The sequence below is a fragment of the Maniola hyperantus genome, chromosome 11 (genome assembly GCF_902806685.2).
Source record: "Maniola hyperantus chromosome 11, iAphHyp1.2, whole genome shotgun sequence".
Classification (NCBI taxonomy): domain Eukaryota; kingdom Metazoa; phylum Arthropoda; class Insecta; order Lepidoptera; family Nymphalidae; genus Maniola; species Maniola hyperantus.
Genome location: NC_048546.1, coordinates 3,166,993 through 3,184,542, shown reverse-complemented (window position 1 = coordinate 3,184,542; position 17,550 = coordinate 3,166,993).

The window sequence follows — 17,550 nt, the reverse complement described above, 5'->3', positions numbered from 1 at the left end:
CTTTAACTGTATTCTTCAGTAATGCAATCCGATATCTGGTAATTTCATATACTTTTTAGAAACTATTATTTATCAATTTGGTGTTTTTGTACTGTCAGTCATCCTCTTTCCTTAGCACATTTCCATCTAGTTTAGTTTAGTTTTCCTTAAAAAAATAGCTTTTAGCCTATTTCAGACTCTATAATGGTTTAGTTAAGTCACAAAAAATCTCGGCAAAGACCTCCTCTAACTCTCGCCAGTGCTTACGGTCCTGTGCCACCCACCCTTCTCCACAATGGACCAGCTGTTAGTTTCAGCTCGTCCTTTTGAAGAAGTTCTTTAGTTTTCCTTACTTAGCTTAAAATCTTTTATGCAAAGTAAGGAAAACATATCGCAAAAACCTTCTCAGAAAAACACGTAAGCTACCCGATTTGCCCGGTGCTCTGACTGACTGACTGATTTATCAAAGCACAGAAAATAAAGCGATGGGTATATTATGCATTGCATAAAACCATAATTCAAATTGTTACTTAAGCTGGTAAAAGTATTCTTTACAATTTATCTCTAAAGCTTTTTTACGTCGTCGTGTCAGTTTCCCGACGCGAAAACGCGGGATAAAAACACAAAACATTTTTCTTTTTTTGCGACAATGGAGAGACGAACATTTGCCCAACACATAAATAAAGCTTCTGGCTAAAAATAGAAGTCAGTAACATATATACGTTTCTATTGCTATTTAAAGATCGGTTACACCTTGGCGACTCGCTTAATATTGCGCTAAGATTCTCGCGATTAATAATTAGAAACAACAAAAGAATAAATAAATACACAGAAAAAGTTGCCTTTTCGCATTTTTACTAAGTTAAACAAGTTATTAAACTTAAAAAAATTAAAACGTTCGCTTCGTCTGAAGGCATAATCTTGGCAGGGCATCTTTTATGGATGCTACCATTGATGACGGACCCACACCACGATGCTACGGTGTCGGAGTGAAACACGCATAGTGTGTTTAGAGGTTTGCGTGGTAGTAGTGTGTATTTCTTGTTTCGTTGCTTGCTTTTCCTGCATGCGTAGTAGCGGAAGTGCGGGTGATACATAGTACATGCTCTAGTCCGTATGCTGTACTTATTGTACCTGGTTTTACAAAATGAGCACAAAATGTCCTTGGAAATTTCCCCTCATCCCTTTTTACCATATTTTTTTAATAACTACTTGTCTTGTCACAAACGTGGCTAGATAAAGAGTTAGTGCTGATACTTAAGTAGGTAGTTACTTATATATTTTCTTGTGTTACTGCAACTGTTTGGTTGCTTCAAGAGTTGTGCTAATGTCTAATTCATTTACGAAATTTCACCAAAATTTGACTTAACGCACATCAGCAATTTAATACATAATATTTTTCGATAATTGATAACTACAGAAAATCGTATTGTAAGAACCGCTAAAATAGAGAAAATCGCATTAAAATTGTCTAGTCGTGAGTGTGAACGTTATTATACATTTTATTTCTAAATTAATATCATCCTACAACGTAATTGTGTTTCCAAAAGATTTGTTTTAAAAGAAAATAATTCACAAAAGCCTTTTGTCTTTGTTTCTTTCTTTTCAGATTTAGGAATAAGTTCACCTTTCCTTTTATTATGACTTCTTCTTCATCGTAACACTCTTGGCAGAGCGGTCGTGGTCATCACGAAGCAACCTCTTTGAGGGCAATGTTATAGGTAACCCTCACGAGTCACGAGCATTCGTCACTTCCCCTGCTGGGCGACAGCCTAGGACTACTTTACGATTACTTACTTTATTACGACTACTAATAATAATATTTTGACTTCTTGTCATCAGTTCTAATTGATAAGTACCTACTTAGTAAGTAATAAGTATTAATCTGTTCTTTGATCATTCACTCTGCCTAAACTAGAAGATGCAAGCAATTTCGTCCGCGGGGATTTACTGATTTCAAAATCCTGTGGGCACTCTTTTTTTTCTGGAATAAAAACAAGCCCACGTTATTTCTTTTTTGGTCTTTCTTTAACTTTATGTAAGTATCTAAAATTATGTTAGGAGTTTCCCTGAGGGATAAGATCCGAAATGAGGAGACCTGCAAGAGAACTAAGGTTACTGACATAGCCCAACTATTAGCAAGCTGAAGTGGAAGTGGAAGTCATACTTTTCGTAGAGGCGATGGCGTTGGAGCCGGAAAGTCCTTGAGTGGAGACCACGTACCTATAAGCAAGCGTAGTGTGGGACGCCCTCCAGCACGATGGACCGACGATATAAAGAGGCGGGCGGGAAGTGGCTGGATGAGGAATGCTAAGGACTGGGTGTGGTGGCGCTCTTTAGGGCAGGCCTATGTCCAACAATGGCCATCCACAGGCTGATGATGATGATGAAGTATGTAAAAAACTACGTCAATCCGCTGTTGCTCCCTTGCGACGTGATTGAAGACGACATTATGGAGAACTCTCAAGCAGGTTTCCTTTATCATTAAAGAAGAAAAGTTAGGTGGTTAAAAGTGCGGGCAGGATCGAACCCCCAATCCGGCGAATAGCAGGCTGATGTCTTAACCACTAGACTATCACCACATAATATCATCTAGTTACTATTATATTCATATAGATTAATAATGTATTGTATTGTATTGTATTGTATTGTATACAGGTGTTCTTGAGCTCCGTTGGCTTTAAACATAGAAAAGGCTGATTTCAAAATGTATGAACACATACATGATGCATTTAATAAATATTAGATAGAAGAAAATGTATTGGACATGGGTTTCACATTCCGTCCTATAAAGAATGCAACTTTATAAAAGGAGTGTACCGTACCTACTGTTGTGTTTTTAGAAATTGAGTTTGCACTGATGAAAAATTTACATATACTCGCGCACTGCCAAGGGTCACTGGTAGAGATCTCTCATAGAGACAAGTGCTTCCCGGTCCACTTTTAATCTCTTTTTCTCTTTATTGTAAATGTTTTTGGTACAAATAAAAATAAATAAAAACATGTTGAAAACTGTATCTGCGTTTGCATTGTCGTAAGTACCTATGATTTGTTGAAAAGGAACTTGTTTGAAATTTCAATCAAAAACTTGTAATCCGACAAAGAATAATTTTACCTACCCTATTTTCTGCAGTGCGAAAGGAAATTCATAACTTGTTTATGAGATTTTTCCGATTTTTTAACGATACTTACGTCCTTTCATTTACTGCACTTTATGACTCTACTCTTTAAAAATAATAAAGTTTTATTATTTTTATTAATTAATATCCGTGTCTGTTGTTTGTAAAATTTCGGTAAGTAATAATATTAGATATGTAGTTTCCAAGTTACATCATTGAAGAATTATGTAGGGACCTACTTAGGGTTCAGAGATTTGTATGAAAATCTTTGAAAGTGTCTACAAAATTTAATTGAATTTGAGTGGTTAATATATTTTAAATAGCAATTAAACTCCTTTTGTATGGAGAGCGTTCCAAATACACTTTTCTTATAGGTACAACACAACTGTCTGCACGTCACGTTTGCATAATATCGCTAGTGTCAATCATCTATTTTATTCTAAAATTGATTAGGAACGATTTATTCTGTTTCGTAATAATAAAAGCGCACAGAAACGCACTGTCACTTAAAGCACACACAAAATATTGAGTAACCACGCTACAATACGACTTTCTAGATGCTATCAATAAAAACTTCAACAAATAATTCCTGTTTGACACTAAGTGAACATTCGTTAGTTGGTGCCCGGGGCGAAGAAATTGATGATACGTAATATTTACTTTCGGATCTGAAGAAATGCTCCAACCACGTATCAGGTTCAATATAAGCACTAGGAATAATACTAGAATGTGCTATATTCGATTACCTTTTTCAGACAATCTTTTCACTTTGCAACACGTCTCACGATACATAAGTAGGTATAGTCCGCGACAGGTCGAGATGGCAATCGGAGTATGAGGCCGGGGGGACGCCCCGCACACCCGCACGTCACCCGCCCTCGCCCGCAGCGTGCTAGCGCGGGGACTGTACGGGTGTGCGGGGGCGATTGCCATTTTGACCTGTCAATAGATAAATACCTAGTAGCCATGGATTTTACGAATTTTGGAAGACCTATTTAATAATTACTTACAGAGCAATATTTCGTTAAACTGTAATATCGCTCAGTAATTTCTCCCTTGTACCTTTTAAGGAAGCCAATATAAACTAAAGGGAAATCACGCAGGTATACCTACGAGTATTTTCGCACAACTAACTGACTGCTATAAACTCCGGCACAAGATGTAAGATTACCGGTCATTTATTAGATAAAGTGGGTGGCTGTAATCTGAAATCTTCTACGAAACAATGAAAGTTCAAGTTTCGCATAGCTAATTGGCCATGATTACGTTCAGAGAATTCGGGAGTATGGAAGTGTCAATTTACAATATAGTAGGTACGCGACAGGTCGAGATGCCAATCGGGGTATTAGACGGGAGACGCCCCGCACCACCGCACGTCACCCAAGCTATCCCGCACCAGCGCGGGGGCTGTACGGGAGTGCGGGGCGTCCCCACCCCGATTGCCATATCGACCTGTCGCGTACTATCGATGTAAGTACGTGCACCATAGACATATAAATTACTGAATATATTATTTATAAAATAAATAAATAACCTGTAAAACTTTCGAAGGATTTAGGTCTCCTTTAAAAAAAATCTTACGAGCAGCAGTGAACGAGAATTCATAGCCACGACCACTCTGTCATTAGTAAACGATTGAGAATAAGGTCTCAAAAACCACTTTTTACTTTTAGGGATATAATATTTCGAAGAGGCGATAGATGTTGGGCTCCCAAGAGTCCCAAAGTGCTGAAATGGTAAAGTCGCAGCGGAGAGCGCAGCGTTGGCAGATTTCCCACTAGGTAGGCAGACGGCATCATCGCAGGGAGCCGGTGCTAGGTGCGAGACCACAGCAGTCGACGATTATCAGCTGATATCTACTCGTGTGGTCGTAGTCGTAAAGAAATTTTGCTTCAAAAATTATAATTAGGTATCTAGTACTTCTAGTATATTCAAAGGATTATTTTCAATGTAGAGCTGAGAAATAAACGTTCGACGCCAACGCGTATCGCCCGCTATCAGCCCGCTACTACGCGTTGCGACGCGCGATCGCCATTCTTAGCTATTTTAACTTACTTACATAAAAAAAACCGGCCAAGTGCGAGTCAGGCTCGCGTAACGTACTACAGTCGTATTTTTTCGACATTTTGCAAGATAATTCAAAAACTATGATACATAAAAAGAAATAAAAATCTATTTTGGAATGCACAGGTGAAGACCTTTCATATGATACTCTACTTGGTATAGTTATCTTACTTAGAAAATTTAAAATACTAATTATTAGTTCATGATCACAATTTATTTATTTTTGTGTGATGTAACCACAAATTCACGCTGTTCAGATTTTTCCCCAAATGTCAGCTATAAGATCTACCTACCTGCCAAATTTCATGATTCTAGGTCAATGGGAAGTACGCTGTAGGTTTCTTTACAGACCGACAGACAGACAGACAGACAGATAGACAACAATAGAATAGAATAGAATAGAATAGAATAGAATAGAATAGAATAGAATGTTTTTTTATTCATGTAAACTTTTTAAAAGTGCTTATGAATAGTCAGGTTTAATTTACCACTGGTTCGGAATGCCGTTCCTACCGAGAAGAACCAGCAAGAAACTCGGCGGTTGCTCTTTTTAATTTTTCAATTTACAATGTTACAACAAAGTGATAAGGGTTCCGTTTTTCCTTTTGAGGTACGGAACCCTAAAAATCTATGGAATTATTGCCTTTTCAAATGGAGGTTGCACTTTTGGCTAAGTAGGTAGTATCTTTATAGCAATCTGTAGATGATGCCTGCGACTGTGTCAAGGTGAATATAAGTTTTTGAAAAAAATCGCAGGAATGCTTCGTATTTCGAGATTTAAACTAGCTTATATGAAGCTATCTCCATTCTCAATTTTAACCAAATCAGCTCAGAGTCAGGAGCAACAAATATTCAAACTTTTACATCTATTGTAAAGGTATTAGAGATTGGGATTAGGATATTAGGATACGGATTAGGATGTTAGGATAAGGATTTCTAGCGCAATCCAATGTGTGGGAGGGCACGTTATTATGTGGGCGGGACAAAGCAATTTCGGCAACTTTTACTTAGTACAAAGTAACAGTAGTCGCTGGAATAGTGGTTTAACAGAATTCAACTCGCAGAATCCTGCGCACCGAATTTCCTCTAGATTTACACCTAAGACATTTTTTTTATTATTTTTATTATGACGTGTGGAAGCTTAAAATTCACGACACAAACCTTCGGTAACAGTTAGCTGTCAGTGAAATCAATCAACAATCAGCAAATCCATCGATATTGCCGTAGGCGATACGCTTTCCATACCCATATCATCTCGATCTCTTCATTACAGGTCAAGTGCATGTCAACAAACACTGGAATTAACTGCACAGTGTACTTTGTGCTTAGAGACTGAACGACTGATGAACCATTCACTGCAAATTTTTACATAGGTATTTTATTAGTAGATGATTTTAGGTATGTGCTTGCTTTTTTGAGTGAAGCTTTTTGTTTCTATACTAATATTGAAGTACTCAATTGATGAAATCATAAAATAATTGTGATCACTCTGTCAATCACTACTCTATGTCCCTCATACAAACATCTAGGGTCCATAATTGCCGTATTGGCATATCGCGGGAAACGCACCACTCCTAAGGTATATGACATTAATTACACTCACGCGGGTGGGCAAACAACTCTACTACTGTTTTCGTAGGTATATAAGCCCTTTTCAAGGAAAAGTATTGGTTGTATTAAACGTTGAAGGAATGATTCAATTCCGATACGACTTTTGTTTATTCCATGCTGTCCACTAAATCGAAGCGATCTAAGATCCGGTGTTAGAAATACATACTCATCTGTTATTTAATGTTGATAGAGAATATACGCTAGATAATAATTATGTAAATTGATACATCGCAACCCGCTGGACTGACGACCTTAAGAAGATAGCGGGAAGTGGGTGGATGAGGAAGGCGGAGGATCGTGTGTGGTGGCGTGCTCTTGGGAAGGCCTATGTCCAGCAGTGGACGCAAATAGGCTGATTGATTGATTGATTGAAACAGTAAGGCGATTGCGTAAAATCTGCTTCAATCATTATTACAATTTGAATTGTCCTGATTGGCTGAATTTGTGCGATTCTTGTTGCAACAATGCATTGTAGCCAATAGTGAGCGAGCGTCAACCAATCAGAGGTGATTGCGATCATAACATTGTAGCTGTCATTCTACCGCAATCGCGCAGCGTTGTCTAAAACTAAATCACGGGCCGATGACGTTAAACAACATTTTTTTAAAGATTAATTCAGGTTCTTTGAAATATTTTTGCGACAACCCATATAGGTAGGTACTACATACTTTAATATTTAACTTTCACTAATAGGTTCTTACGCAATAAATACAACAGAAAAAGATAAATATCACTCTCTAAATACAACAATCCACGCAATTATGGAACCTCAACAATATCTTTAGGTATATTTTATAATACAACTTTCACCTAAAAAGTAAGAAAGCGTAATTCTAAATTAACAATCTGTAACAATATAATAGGTCCCGAGTACAGATTTAGTACTCACATTGTCTTAGGAATATAGATCTTAAGCTGTAATAACTTGATACATTTCTCGCATGTCACGTGGATTGGAAAATTGCAATAGTTTATATTTTTATTATTATAATGTTAAGATACAGATAAAGTTTTATTTCGTTTTGCTGTATGGAGGTAATAGTTTAAATTTTTTCTTAAAAATTCGTTAACTGCAACTCGTTTTGCTTACTAACCTATAGTAATAATGATTTTGACAGTTTCATAGAACATAATTCTTGTTCGGAATAGTCGGTCAACACACTTTATCGGCAAAATACAAATATTATTAGAGATATATAAGACATTTAATTATTTAAAACACACATAGCTCCGAAAAGTTAGAGGTGCGTGCCCGAGATCGAACCCTCGACCTCCGATTAGAAGGCGGACGTCCTAACCACCATAGGCTATCACAGCTTTTTTCGTAGGAGGGGAAAATCGTCATGCACATAGTGCCGGAATCCTACTGACTAAAAAGCCCTCCTTTCTTCATGCAATGATGTTCCCGCCATGTTAGACTACCATTACTGCCGCGGTCTGCTTCCTTAAGGCTCTTTCATCTTTCTCCTTCCTTTCAATTATGGCTTTCCATATATTTCTGGGTTATCACCCACTTCTTTTTCTTGCTTGATAGCCTAGTAGTTCTATAATGAAATTAATATGTACTTAACCTAAATTAATTCGATTAGCACGATTCCAAGAATCATCATGCAAGCCGGTACCACGGTCGCATTACTCGTATTAAATAAATCTCGATGCTATCTCGCGGCTCGCCCCGCGCTAACAAGCGGGCAGGAATCTAGATAGTGTTCTGATTAGTGCAATTAAAGCATCGGCGAGCTTTGACCGCGTGACGCGAGAACTCGAAAACGCATTGCGTGTTTGTGCCCCTACCACTTGATCTCACACATTTCCTGTTTTAATTGCAAGCGTAATTATCCAAATTGCTTTTAATCTTAGGGTCTTTGCACATAAAATTTTCACGCGCAGTCAACGCGCGTTTTACCAACCACATCTACAAACGGCTTTGTATATAAATGCATAGTTAAATCAGGTTGCAACTGAATTGAGTTGCGTCTGATTTCGTCAAAAACCAGAGCGTTAAACAGATGGACTGTGAACAGCTAGCAGACGGACGAACACATTTCACATTCATAATAACATTACCGATTGAATTAGAGAATAGAAGTATGAATGGTAGCAAGCCCAAATACTTAATATGTTCAAGTTTACAATAACTGAAGAATCAAATTTCCAATTTTTTTTCATTATTCAGGATCATTGTAGGTTGTCTACATGTCAGTCTGAGTCCCATCGTTATTTAGTACTTCCAAAAGGTTATTTTATGGCTTTTGTTATAAGATAAAGCAAAGAGATAGGCTCTGGCTAGTTAAGACTAATGACGGCCACTACCAGGGTAACATAGCTGACCTAGATAAGCGTCATTCCAGAAATACGTCATCCAACATCGTTCTTTGAAGATACCTGGAAATTTACAACGAACTTAGTTCGTTGGATATTGATAATTTTGAAGATTTGGGTCAATCTGATTAATTAGATTAGATCAAAAGAATGGTGATAGCCTAGTGGTTGAGACGTCAGCTTTTTATTCCAGAGGTCGGGGCCGGGGGTACGATACCGGGCACGTAAAGCAAGTGATATTTAATTAAAAACGCACATAACTTTAAGTAGATAAGTATCTATATGTTTTTTTAAAGCCAAAGTCGAATCCCTGACCTTCCGAGTAGGAGGCCGGCGCGGGCGTCTTAACGATAGGCTATCACCACTTTTTAGGGTTCCGTACCTCAAAAGGAAAAACGGAACCCTTATCGGATCTCTTTGTTGTCTGTCTGTCTGTCTGTCTGTCGGTCTGTTAAGAAACCTACAGGGTACTTCCCGTTTAAAAAAAAAATTAAGTTGTGGTCATAAACAAATATTGCTATTTTCAACTTTCAAAGAAAGATAACTATATCAAGTGGGGTATCATATGAAAGGGCTTCACTTGTGCATTCTAAAACAGATTTTTATTTATTTTTATGCATAATAGTTTTTGAATTATCGTGCAAAAAGTCGAACAAATACGACTGCAGTACGGAACCCTCAGTCCGCGAGTCTGACTCGCACTTGGCCGATTTTTCATACTAGGTACATGATGATAATATAGGTACGAAAAATCAACACCAAGTCAACAGTTATCTACAATCATGGTGTAAAAACCAACTAAATAAACTAGAGTAAGTAGGTACTTAACTGCTTCGGAGAAACCCACGTCTTTGAGAGATAATGGAGTTATATTAACTAACCGACAATTTTGTACTAGGTAAGTACAATAGAGCGATTTTGATGTCAAAGCAACGTAAATAATACGAGTAGTAACACCAGAAAAGTATAATATATCAAGCAAATATCAATTTGAGAATAAACTTAAATTTAAATGTTAACAATTATACTTTTTTTTATTTTATTCAGATACAAGTTACCCCTTGACTGCAATCTCACCTGGTGGTAAGTGATGATGCAGTCTAAGATGATAGCGGGCTAACCTGGAAGGGGTATGGCAGTTTTTATTAAACCCATACCCCTTTGGTTTCTACACGGCATCGTACCGGAACGCTAAATCGCTTGGCGGCACGGCTTTGCCGGTAGGGTGGTAACTAGTCACGGCCGAAGCCTCCCACCAGACCAGACCAGAAATTTAGAAATTATAAAATTCCAAACCCCTGCCAGGAATCGAACCCGGGACCTCCCACTATTAAGACCACAGCGCTCACCACTGCGCCAGGGAGGTCGCATAATATTAATATGCGCATATAGCTGTCTTGCATCGTGGCGACAACAATACTTACTGGTATTTTACTTTATATGATACTGGATCATAACCGCGACTTCATCAGCGTGGATTAAATGATTAAAAAGCCAAGTGCGAGTCAGACTCGCGCACAGAGGGTTCCGAGTTCCGTATTACAGTCGCAATTTTTCTACATTTTGCACGATAAATCAAAAACTATTAAGTATGCATAAAAATAAATAAAAACTGTTTTAGAATGTACAAGTAAAGCCATTTCATTTGATACTCCATTTGGTATAGTTATCTAACTTAGAAAATTAAAAATAGGTACTATTTTGTTCATGAACATATTTTTTTTCTGTGATGTAACCTCAAATTCACGGTTTTATGGTTTATTCCTTTTCTTGTACTATAAGACCTACCTACCAAATTTTCATGATTCTAGGTCAACGGAAATTACCCTATAGGTTTTTTTGACAGACACGAGTCACGACGGACAGAGAGACAGACAGACAACAAAGTGATCCTATAAGGGTTCCGTTTTTCCTTTGAGGTACAGAACCCTAAAAAGTCGTGAAAATATAACATAGACTGATAATATGAGTCAAATTTTCAATATTAAGTATGGATTTTCAACAAACATGAAACATTCAGAAGTAGGTATATTTTTTTAAACATAATAATCTAGGAAAAAGTTCACGCCACTAAGTAGATGAATGTTTCCACACGTAGAATACTGCGAGACCTCGCTAATTAAACCGCAGCCCGGGGCAATTAGATCAGGCATGTCAACCGCGGCGCATGCGCGCTGCGTTGGTAATAATACATGTCGGCGAAATTAGTCGCTGAATAACATAGCTGTAATCCATGCCTGTCGCTTATTACTGTTGAGTAATACGAGCATGTTTTGTTTTGACCTACTTACATTGCAGCGTTTAAATACCGTTGACAAGCAATCTTTATTGAATGAAAAGCTTTAAAATATTCCCCTGTTTATTTTGTGCTTTTAGGTAGCTATCCTTACTGACCTATGATAATCTTCTAAATATTATATAAAAGGAAAAGGTGACTGACTGGCTGATTGACTGACTAGGTCAACACACAGGTCAAACTACTGGACAGATTGGGCTGAAATTTGGCATGCAGATATCTATTATGACGTAGCATTCAGCTAATAAAGGATTTTTGAAAATTCAACACCTGAAGGGGTGAAACAGGAGTTTGAAATTTGTGTAGTCCACGCGGACGAAGTCGCGAGCATAAACTAGTATTGTTATATTTAAAATTCTATGTTTAGCTGTATATGCGATTTAAGTTTCAACAAGTAGAGCAACGCAGGTCTTTAAGTAAATTCAATCGCGGATTGGGGCAATTAGATCAGGCATGTCAACCGCGGCGCATGCGCGCTGCGTTGGGTAATAATACATGTCGGGGAAATTAGTCGCTGAATAACATAGCTGTAATCCATGCCTGTCGCTTATTACTGTTGAGTAATACGAGCATGTTTTGTTTTGACCTACTTACATTGCAGCGTTTAAATACCGTTGACAAACAATCTTTATTGAATGGAAAGCCTTAAAATAGTCCCCTGTTTATTCAGTTCTTTAGCTATTATCCTTACTGACCTATGATAATAATTGTCGTTATAATATATTTAAAAATTGTTTATGTGTATAAGGGATGTAAGTAGTTATGAGTAGGTAGAGTGATAGTGTGACAGAAAACGTTTAATTTTCTAAATCAGTTATATAAATGGCGTAGTCCGTCATTAACTTGCAGTGTTCTACATAAAAGTGGTAGTCCGTCCACCTAGTCTAGTACGGGGGGGTCTTCCAACGCTGCGCCTTCTGGTGCGAGGTCGCTATTCCAGCACCTTGAGACCTCAATGTCTATCACTATCATCGGTTTTCCGAATTACGTGCCCTGCCCATTGCCACTTCAGCTTCCCAACCCGTTGAGCTATGTCTACTGACGTGTGAGTGGGCCTTAATATTAAATTAAATTCATATTCGTTCCACTTAGAACCAATCAGCACATGATTTATTGTCGTCTGATAATCTGCAACAAAGTTGCGAACAGCACACGGCTTCATTACCACGGCTTTAGGCTCAACTATCATCACGCGACATCGTTCGTATTTCGAGCCCTATAGGTTCTCTAAGAAATCAGTATTGTTGTTTTGTCCCTTTCGGGTATACGCGTCTAACAAGTCTCCTTGATTCTTAGTCTGAGACCGCAATCGAGCAGCTGGAGTTTTATTGATATTTTTGCTTTTAACTATCTACGACGCCTGATAGCTGGAGTGAGCCGTTGTCACGCCGAAACGTTTAAAACAATTTTGACAGGCCCATCAAGGCAGACAGTGAAAGTGATCGCGATCAGCGGTCGTGTTCGACACGGTTGGAAGGAAGTGTTTATTTGTTAAGATATCTGTGATAGCATTGTGATAAACGATTGCTAATGATTATTTATTGGCCAGTGTCGTGGTGTCAGTTTCACTTGTCATGACTAGTTTTACTGCTTTATAAAAACTTAGTTATATAATTAAAAATAAGTAGTATACTTACCTACCTACATTATTTTTATTTATTTATTTATTTTACACTTTATTGCACACAACACAAAGTAAACATTGAAAAAACACAATACAGGATCTTAATCTAATAGCTGACTTTTAGCTTTTGAGACTAACTCAAGAATAAGTGGCTGTTTTCTAATTAAATTTTATGCTAATCTCTATATATATTGTTGTTATTGTACCTATGAGATAACCTACGCTATAAATTGTTGTTATTATACCTATGAGATTTTCTTTGATTTCACGTCACCCATAGCATACTATTTGACACTAGCTTACGCTCGCGACTTCGTCCGCTTGGACTACACAAATTTCAAACCCCTATTTCACCCCCTTAGGAATTGAATTTTCAAAAATCCTTTCTTAGCGGATGCCTACCGCCTACCTAATTTCAGTCCGATCCATCCAGTAGTTTGAGCTGTGCGTTGATAGATCAGTCAGTCAGTCAGTCAGCCGTCTTTTTTATATTTAGATATCGTCGATTCAGGGTCTAACCCAGAGTTCCCTCACTCTAGTTCACTCTGCTATCACCACCACAGCTGTTAATAAGTTCGACGTTATTTCGTTATTGTAGGAACATAAACCATAAATTAGGTATAATCATTTCTCTGCGTGCAGAGCGAGCGAAAGTGATCCAAGTGATTAACTGATGCATCTCAATAATAGCAGACAGGCAGACGCTTCGTAGAGCTTGTTACAGTATCTATTTATCTTAGACTAGCTGACACGCCCCGCCCTCGCTCGGGTGGAGTTTAGAAAATTGAGGGGGAGGTTGAATTAAATTTTTCTCTCCGTAAGAACCATCCTCGTACTTCAAGGAATATTATAAAAAAAGAATTAGTGAAATCGGTTCAGCAGTTCTCGAGATTTGCGATGAGCAACACATTTAGTGATTCATTTTTATATTATAGACTAGAAAATGTCTTCGAATTTGTCCGGGTGGATGTAGGTCTTATAAACTCTCTTTTTGTTTTTACGTCATCCATACTAATATTATAAATGCGAAAGTGTGCCTGTCTGTCTGTCTGTCTGCTAGCCTTTCACGGCCCATCCGTTTAACCGATTTTGACGAAATTTGGTACAGAGATAGCTTGCATCCCGGGTAAAGGACATAGGCAAGCTACTTTTAATCCTAGAAAATCTAAGAGTTCCCACGGGATTTTTAAAAACTTAAATCCACGCAAACGAAGTTCCTTCCACACGTCACGGTCTTGCGCCGCTTGAATCCAGCGGCTCCGTGAAATCGTCCGTCCAGCTAGTGGGGGGTCTTCCAACACTGCGTCTTCCGGTGCGAGGTCGCGATTCCAGCACCTTGGCACCCCAACGTCTATCGGTTTTACGAACTACGAGTATGTGCCCTGCACATTGTCACTTCTATATTTATAACTAATTTGAAGCAATCAAATGAGTGTCCCTTGTATCTGCTTATAAATATAACTTAAGGTGACGCTGGATGCACGTCCGAACTGCTCGGCCCACGTGGGTAACTTGTATGCTATTTCACCTAACATTGTGATAGAAAGAAATAGACTCAGTGATGAGCAGTGTAGCGAGTGCATGCGCTCACACTAGCGTCCGGATATATTGATGATGGCACACAGATAGTTGGACAGATGTCACCGATGAATTTTTGTAAATATATGATTTATGAAGGAACTACTTATTTCAATTATTATTGTATAAGATTTTATGGAAGAGCGGGGTCGCCTGCCACGAGTACTCGTAGCAATACTAAAACACTTACTGGGATGGTCCCAATTACTACGCACTATGTGAAATTGTTTTACCTACTGAAATAGATATTTTTAAATTTTTTTTGAATGATAATGATTACCTACTTATCTTTTGATGAATACTATAAAATCTCACTTACATACATACCTATTAGGTAACTACTACCTCAGCGTGTATAAACAACTCGTACTTATATTATATTATAGAAATCCATACTTCTATGAAGTGTCTGTCTGTAATTTCGAAATAACTACCGCAAGCTCATAATATTGTTATTTGAACTGTACCATAACAGCTGAATCAAATGTTTTTAAAAACTGTCTGTCTGTCTGTCTGTTTGAAGTTTGAACGGGCTAATCTTCGGAACGGCAGAACCTATTTTGACGGGACTTTTACAGACAAGTAGAGAATTAACAAAGGATACTTTTTTAACCGACTTTTAAAAAGGAGTTGTGTTTTTCTACCTATGTACACAGAAATCTCCGAGATTTCTGAACCGATTTGCGTATTTTTTTTAATTGATAAAGAAACTTTGCAACATTGTCCTATATAAAATGTGGATTTCAACTCCTCAATCCTGATGCTGCAGGGGACATGACCACCAAAACTTATGGGATTTTGAAACTGTCGGTTATAAATTGATATTGAGAGGTAGGTACCTATATCTACCAAGTAAAGACTTTATCATTGAACTCGAAGACCCACTTCTCGACCCTGATGCTGTACCTAAGGAATTGCATTGCTAAATCGTGGTGATCCCACGGAATTTTAAATGAATCATCGCCCACGCCCGTTCGGTACCCTCATTCCGCACATTGTTTTTATTAGTCAGTCCACCAATCACAACAAAGCATTCTCCCCTGTCCCCCGCCAACATTTTACGATTTTGTTTTCATGTAAATCCTTGTATATGCGTACTCTAGGAGTTGAATTCTCTGTGCTGGCGGATTACCTATTAGGAACACATGATTACACATTCGTTTGTCTGTGAAAATAAATTTTGTTGCCTACACTTATCTATTAGTAGCGACTAAAAACTATATATACCATCTACTTGTGTATAAAAAAGTTTAAATAAATTCCACTTTGATCTCAAAAATGAAAATTTTATTTTTATAAGCAGGAAGTAGGTACAATTCAATTTCCCTCTAAAAGCCCACTACACACATAAACACAATATGTATCATTTTCTGTTTCAACAGTCACATTAGATGTATCATTCGACGCAGAACTATTGAAGCTCTCCATTTCATTTCTGGAATTAATAAACATACAATCAACGTAAATATATTGTGAGTATTATCTATATAGAATGTATGCAAAAAACATAGCATAACAACTTACAAGTATGGTATGGGTAGACCTTTCAATATTTAGTACGGAATTGAATGTTGCAGCATCATGTTGGATTTCAGTGGTACGTATATTGGGCACATTCATTTTATTTTCCTTGTTTTCTTCTAAAAGGAATGTCTTGAGTCACTAAAATACAACATAATTCAGCATTGACAAATCTGACAACAAATAGTAAATCTCTATATTATTATATAAAAATGAATCGTTGAATGTGTTGCTGATCGCAAATCTCGAGAACAGCTGCACCGATTTCGCTAATTCTTTTTGATAATATTCCTTGAAGTACGGGGATGGTTCTTATGGAGAGAAAAATTTAAAAAATGTCCTGAAAAAGAATCGACTGTAGGCGGTGCGAAGTTCGTCGGGGCAGCTAGTAACATAATAATTATATTATCCTAATCCTAATTCCTAATCTAAATATATAAAAGAAAAAGGTGACTGACTGACTGACTGACTGACTGACTGACTGATCTATCAACGCACAGCTCAAACTACTGGACGGATCGTGCTGAAATTTGGCATGCAGATAGCTATTATGACGCAGGCATCCACTAAGAAGAGATTTTTGAAAATTCAACTCTGGAGGGGGTGAAATAGGGGTTCGAAATTTTGTGTAGCCCACGCGGACGAAGTCGTGGGCATTTGCTAGTATCTAAATAATATCAACTTACAAACACAGTGTCAAACTTTCAGAAGCTGGCTCTAAATGGTACGGTGTGATAGCATCATAATCTAATTCAATTCGATTTTTTGCTTTGTCGTTTCCTTGCCAAAGAAAATCCCGTGATCCACTAAAATAGAAGTATAATATATAAGTATTTATTAAAAATAAATAAATGTCATCATCAAATTCACCATCCTGGAGAACCTTGAAAACGACACTCGCGTCTATTTTTTATAAAAAGTGCTGGCCCGCCATCTTAGATTAAAAAATTAATGTCATTATCAAAACCAGCATCCTGGAAACCCTGAAAACGACACCCATTTCTATTTTTTGTGAAAAGTGCATGTCTACTATTTTGGATTTGAAAATAAATGTCATTATCAAATTCAGCATCCCGGAAAAGTACATATTCAGTCAAATAAAATTCCCGTCGAGTCACATTGTTACTCACGTCGGGTGTGACGCACGGGAATAACCCAACTTCGTCCGCGTGGATTTAGGTTTTTTAAAAATCCCGTGGGAACTTTGATTTTCCGGGATCAAAAGTCAAAGTCAAATGATTTGTTCAAAATAGGTAATAAATTACTCTTTTCGATTGTCAGTTGTTGGATTTGTAAAATATAGTGGTGATAATTATTTCGCAAACGCTACGAGGGTTCCAAACGTGCCCAAGACTGAGAAGAGCCCACAGCTAACTCAGCCGGGTATTCTTTTTATTATCACCACTTTACAAAATCATAAATTAAACTTATTAGAA